The sequence below is a fragment of the Mirounga angustirostris genome, unplaced genomic scaffold (genome assembly GCF_029215605.1).
Source record: "Mirounga angustirostris isolate CCGP_5_RB_7025 unplaced genomic scaffold, mMirAng1.0.hap1 SCAF_2, whole genome shotgun sequence".
In the NCBI taxonomy this organism is placed as follows: domain Eukaryota; kingdom Metazoa; phylum Chordata; class Mammalia; order Carnivora; family Phocidae; genus Mirounga; species Mirounga angustirostris.
Genome location: NW_026991710.1, coordinates 98769917 through 98776308, shown reverse-complemented (window position 1 = coordinate 98776308; position 6392 = coordinate 98769917). Strand labels below are relative to the sequence as shown.

General features: G+C 40.6%; 1 long non-coding RNA gene across 1 annotated transcript in view; it reads right to left on the bottom strand.

The window, feature by feature from the left end:
* Nucleotides 1–1872: 1872 nt before the first annotated feature.
* Nucleotides 1873–6392, bottom strand: part of LOC135362999 (uncharacterized) — a 28274-nt gene continuing 23754 nt past the window's right edge. The window contains exon 3 of the long non-coding RNA XR_010408654.1: nucleotides 1873–2235. This is a non-coding gene — a long non-coding RNA (uncharacterized LOC135362999). The remainder of the gene's footprint in view (nucleotides 2236–6392) is intronic.

The window sequence follows — 6392 nt, the reverse complement described above, 5'->3', positions numbered from 1 at the left end:
TCACAAGTAGTTTTATTGGACAGCTACTTTTTTAAAGTGTTTTGCTGTTAATAATGTGACAGAGCTACTCTGTTTCTCCCATGAGTGTTCTGAAGACACATTTAAACATTTCAACCTATGAGAATCTGCTTAATTCCTCTGCAGAATATTGAAGGGAAAAGAAGTTACTATTTGACCAGGAAAGACGAAGGCATTTTTTTTTTTAAGATTTTATTTATTTATCAGAGAGAGAGAGACAGAGGCAGGCAGAGGGAGGAGTCCGATGTGGGACTCAATCCCAGGACCCTGGGATCATGACCTGAGCCAAAGGCAGACGCTTAACCGACTGAGCCACTCAGGCGTCCCATGAGACGAAGGCATTTAAATACGATGAGATATCTAGAAATAAAATAGCACATTCCATGAAGAAACTGAGAAATCACAACATAGATACATTGTACATGAATAACTCAGAAATTTGGTATAAAAGAAGAGGAACATAAGTGATGTTATTAAAGTAAGCTTATTAGAATAGGAAAATAACACCAGTACCACATTAATTCTACTGGCTTTTCTTATATAGAACAGAGAAAAAACAAGTAAAGATAAAAATTAGTGGTATTAAATTTCTCCATTCTTTCCCCTTAGGGTACGGTCTAGCTTGAGAATATTCTGAGAATTTCTATTTATTTATTTATTTATTTATTTATTTATTTATTTATTTAGTAGGCTCCATGCCCAGTGTGGAGCCCAATGAGGGGCTTGAACTCACAAAACCGAGATCAGGATCGGAGTTGATATCAAGAGTTGGACACTTAACTGACTGAATCACCCAGGTGCCCCGAGAATGTTCTGAAAATTTAATGAATTATTTCCCTTAAATCCAAAGTTTTTCCTTAATAATTTTTTAGAAAACTATCTGCTCCTCAATAGTACTCAGAAAAGTGAGAGAAAGTGTCTTTTATGTATGGACCTTTGTGTGCATGTGCACATGTGCGTGTGTGTGTGTGTGTGTGTACTTGCATAAACTGTTTATAATGGAAACGTATCCAGAATAAGGATAAAATTACTGATTGGATTCTTAAATGATGTAACTCCTGCCTCAGAGTCTTGGAAAAACTGTTGCTCAGAAGCTGCCAAGATTCTAAGAAATCAACCAGGAAGTCTACAAGCAAATGTGGGGAAGTTTTATTAAAAGTCCACTATCTAATCTAAGGTGATCTGAGTACTTCTATTGGTGTTTATGAGATTTTATCACATATCATTACGGTCCATAAAACACATCATTTATACAAACAATAACCACGTAAGTCAAACTCTCTAAACTTTCAAGTTACCACTAGCAAAAGCTATCAAGTTACTTGCTTTGATTTAGTACATTGCTCTGGAATTTTCCTGCATGGGAAAGACTAGATATTGAGAAAGCAGTTAAAAACACAAATAAGCTTCTGATCTTTATCCTTTCTCCCTAAAATGCATTTAATAGTACTTAGCTGTTGCAGACCGATATGATGTTGGTTTATGTGTATTTTCATTTATATCAAGTGTTAAGACCTTGGAATCCAAAAGATGATTTTGGTTTTTCTAAAAACAGGGAAAGTAGGGCTAAGGCATTCCTCCATATGTGTGCTTTACTCAATTACTTTTGCTACTTCGGCTTTTTGGAACAGAAAGTGAGATCTCGATGAATATCAGACCCTTATCTTACCCAGCTAACTTCTTTTTATTTTAATTCCAGTATAATCCCAGCATAATACCTAGCTCATTTCTTAAAGGCCCTTCCAGTCCTGTGTAATCCAGGATCCCATGAAGACTTGCACAGCAAATTTAAATTGTTTGATAACAAGACACCCTTCAGATAAATGTGATTTTAGTCTATGTCACTTTTACTCAAAAACAAAATGCAGGGTATGGAATTTTCCAAAATCTCATTCTAAGACTTGTTGTATACACTATTAACCAGTGTTCCACGTACCTTTATTTAAATCTTCTTAAATGGAAGAAAAGTTGAAATCTTCCCACCACCAATGTCAACTACCATCTTAGAGCTACAGATGAGCAGCCTCATGTGTTCACAAAGCACCTTACAGATCCCAAGAATCTTGAGCACTCCTTGTTCACATGCCTCAGCCTCTTCTGTCCATAGAGGTCATTGAAGAAGCAAATTCACTGATCAACATCAGTTGGTTTTAAGATGACATTTTGGGGTATTGCAGAGAATATTTCACCAACATCATAAACCACTCATGTGGAATTCTAAAATAGAGAACACAAAATCGTATTGTTTTTATGATTCCAAATGTCAATATGTGATAGAAAAAATAACAATAACAAAAATCCACATTATGAAACATAAATCAAGACATACTCTTTTACTTTGTGTTTATTTCTGAAACTATTTCCACTCTATCCAGTTCTGGTACTTTAAGCCCAGTGGATGGGAGAAAAGGACAACCATGAAGCTTTCTATCACTAAAGCAACAGGAAGAACACAGCCCTACTTATTTGTTGAAAAGATTTCTAGAAGCTAAGAATGGAATGCAAAACAGGAAATAATAGTTTATTTATAAATAGTTTATTTATGGACCAAACAAGAGTTATTCCATATAAGCCCTATTTCAGTCATAGTCATTGTTAAAATATCCCCTAGTTTACAATTACTCCTAAATTTCACTCTTTGCCTTAGTGGTATTTCCCCTTCTCTGTTCTCTGTCTCAACATGGTGGTAAGTAATCAAGAGCTGAACCAAAATCATAGACTTCTCATGACCCAGGTCTTTTTCTCACTGACTTTGCCAGGCATGGCTTCTGCTCCTTCTATGACCCTCCTACTTGCTGGGAGTGAGCCTGTCCCTTCAACCACCTACTGGCCCTCCACTTAACCCAAGTATCTTTCCATTCATGAAACACCTCTGACTGCTGCTCTTTTGAATAAACTCTGGGACCCAGTTGAGTTGTTGCTTCTTGGGTTGTTGTGGTGTTGTTGTTGTGGTTGTTGTTTTATCATCCTGTCTCTATGAATTTTCTTTGTATTTGCCCACACCAGTCTGACCTTCCCACCTACCCCACCACCCATTTCCACCTCATGAGTGACTTCAAATGACAAAAGGGAAAATCCCGAAAAAGACCAAACTCATGAAAGAATGAGAGAGCATTAGTGACACTCCTAGAATTGCAGCCCCCCTACGCCCCCCCGGCCCGTGGCTTGTGATTGTATTTGAGGGCACTGAAATAAAGGATAAAGTAGAATGCACAGTTGTTTTGTGAAGTTCAGGAATAATGACCAACTGGTATTTTGCCAGAAATTCAGGTTTCCCTCCTGTTCTCCTAAACACCGTTAACATTTTTTTTTAATGTAATGGATTTGCTAGGTAATTCATTCCATCTAAATAGGAATGCGTTATTCATTATTATAGCCTGAACTTTTAAGAGTCTTCTGCAAAAAAACAAATCCCCATGGTTGTACCTTTACCCACCTTCCCCAGAACATTCCATCACCAATTTTTATTAAAACCCTCTCATTCTGTGGCTCCACAGACTTGTCTGATTCCACCCTCACCCTCGCCGGGCTAGGATGCCAGACGTATCTTGGCCGCCGGAGGCACTGGGCAGGTCAGTGTGGCGGGGACAGTGGTTTGTGTGAGCCCAGGAGCCCAGGTGGTGTCTGGAGGGAGCCATCCTCAGTTGTGCAGCAAGGGGAGACTGAGAACAGTGGCCTGGGTCAGGAGCCAGCAGCAGTGCCGGGTACTGTCAAGCAGGCTCCCATTCAGAGGGTTCCCTCACCACAACCCCTTAATTTCTGATACCGGCTGGAAACGGTCACCAAGCCCTTGCTCCTCTGCGGGTGCGTGTGGGCGCCTGCAGCCCGGCCTTCCGCCCCCGGCGGCTCCCGAGAGCCTCTCTGCTTGCACACCTGCAGTCTGTGCCTCAGAACGGGCCCACGCCAGTCGGATCTGGTCAAGGCCTGTGGGGCCAGAGCCGGTTCCGCACAGCTGAGCCGAACCCAGGACCTCGACCCCATCCAGCCGAGCCACCAACCCCGCTCCCCTCTGGCGAGCGGTAGAAAGCAAGCTTGAGCCAGGCGCCTTCCTGCCAGGAACTAGAACCCTCCATATAGGTCGACGGATCTGTTTGCTTGGTGGAGGCCCCTGTCCCAGGCGTGTGCTCTTCCAAAGCCAAGCCCCTCTCGCAATGGGCGGCAGTGCAGGCAAGAGCTCTCTTAGTATCCGCGTGTCTCCCGGCCAGGCTTTCCCGTCGTAACCCTCAGTCCAGCTCTCTGCGACCCCTGACATGCACTGAGGGACAAGGGCGCAGGAGAAAAGGCATCTCTCCTCAGAACCGGAGCAAGAGGCTGGAGAACCTGAGACCTGCCCCTGCCCTGCCCTGGGGGGGGGGGGGGGGGGCAAACAGCCCGTGCCGTCCAGCCTAGCCGGCGGGGAGAGAGGAAGACAACGCTAGCTCCCGCACAGCCCGGCTTGCTGCCCCGGTGCCAGCAGTGTAGGAAGGAGGCTGAGGCAGCAACCGAGGAAAAGCCATCTCATCCGAGAGACGAAACCATTTTCGGAGCCAGAAAAAAAAGACTTCTGGATACTTTCCTCTTCCCTCGGGTCCTTAATTAACAGCAGTAATTTTTAAATTATCACCTTCTCCTTCAACTAATATTATGCTAATTCACATACATGAATTTTCCATTTCCCTGTTTCATTCTCTGTGCCCAAATTTTCATACAATCCACGTCGACATGTTTTTTGTTTGTTTGTTTGTTTGTTTTAAACACCACTATACATTACTAGTGTTTCCTCAGACACAGTGGATCCTATGGTAAGTGTATTAGTTTGACTTTTTAAGAAACTGCCAAACTGTTGCACAAAGTGGTCGCAGTGTTTTCCATTCTTACCAGAGATATATGAGAGTTCGGTTTTCTCTACGTCCTTGTCCACAATTGCATTGTCAGCCTTCGCAATGTAAGCCATTTTAATGGATGTATGGTGGTATTTTGTGGTGATTTTAGTTTGCATTTTCCTAATGATTGATGATGTTGAGTATTTTTCCATGAGCCTATTAGCCACAAAGTGTCTTCTTTTATGAAGTACCCAAATCTTTATTCTTTTGCTCAGCTCTTAATTGAAATGTTGCTCTTCTTATTATTATGTTATGCAAGTTCTTTGTATACTTTGTGGCTATGTGTATGGACCCACCTTTATTCACATGTATGTTTTGCAAATACTTTCTCGCATTCTGTGGCTTGCCTTTCCATTTTTAATAGTGTCTTTTGACAAGTAATAGTTTTGGTTTTGGTGAAGTCCAATTAACAAAATTTTCTTTTATGGCTTATGATTATGTCTTGTCTAAGAAATCCTTGCCGAATTCAAGGTTATAAAGATTTTCTCCTATATTTTCTTTTAAAAGATTTATAGTTTTAGCTCCTATGTTTAGATATAGGAGTTATTTTGAATTATTTTTTGTGGATGGTGTAATGAGAAGGCTGAGATACATTTTTGTGTGTGTACATATATCCAGTTATTCTAGAACAGTTTACTGAAAAAAAAAGGCAATCCTTTCCCCCACTGAATTTTTGACACCTTTGTTGAAAATCAGTTGATTATATAACTGTTGGTCTATTTCTGGATTGTCATTTCTGTTCCACTTATCTGTACATCTATTCTCTGCCATTCCTATACTGCCTTGGTCCTATAACTCTATAATCTTGAAATCAAATGGTGTAAATTCTCCAACTTTATTATTTGTAAAAAAAAAAATCACTTGCAAATTCTAGATCACTTGAATTTCCCTATAAATAATATAATCAGTTTGTCAATTTCTCCTTACCCTCATTTTTTTTTTTAAGCCAGCGTGGGGAAGGACTTTTATTTTTTTTTATTTTTAATTTTTTTATTAACATATAATGTATTATTTGTTTCAGAGATACAGGTCTATGATTCATCAGTCTTACAAAATTCACGGCGCTCACCTTAGTACTTACCCTCCCCAATGTCCATCACCCTCCCCATCCCTCCCACCCCCCTCCACTCCAGCAACCTTCAGTTGATCTCTTATGGTTTGTCTCCCTCTCTGGTTTCATCTTGTTTCATTTTTACCTCCCCTCCCCTAGGATCCTCTGTCTTGTTTCTCAAATTCCTCATATCAGTGAGATCATATGATACTTGTCTTTCTCTGATTGACTTATTTCGCTTAGCATAATACCCTCTAGTTCCATCCACGTCATTGCAAATGGCAAGATTTCATTTTTTTTTATGGCTGCATAATATTCCATTGTATATATATACCACTTCTTCTTTATCCATTCATCTGTCGATGGACATCTTGGCTCTTTCCACAGTTTGGCTATTGTGGACATTGCTGCTATAAACATTGGGATGCATGTGCTCCTTTGGATCACTACACTTGTATCTT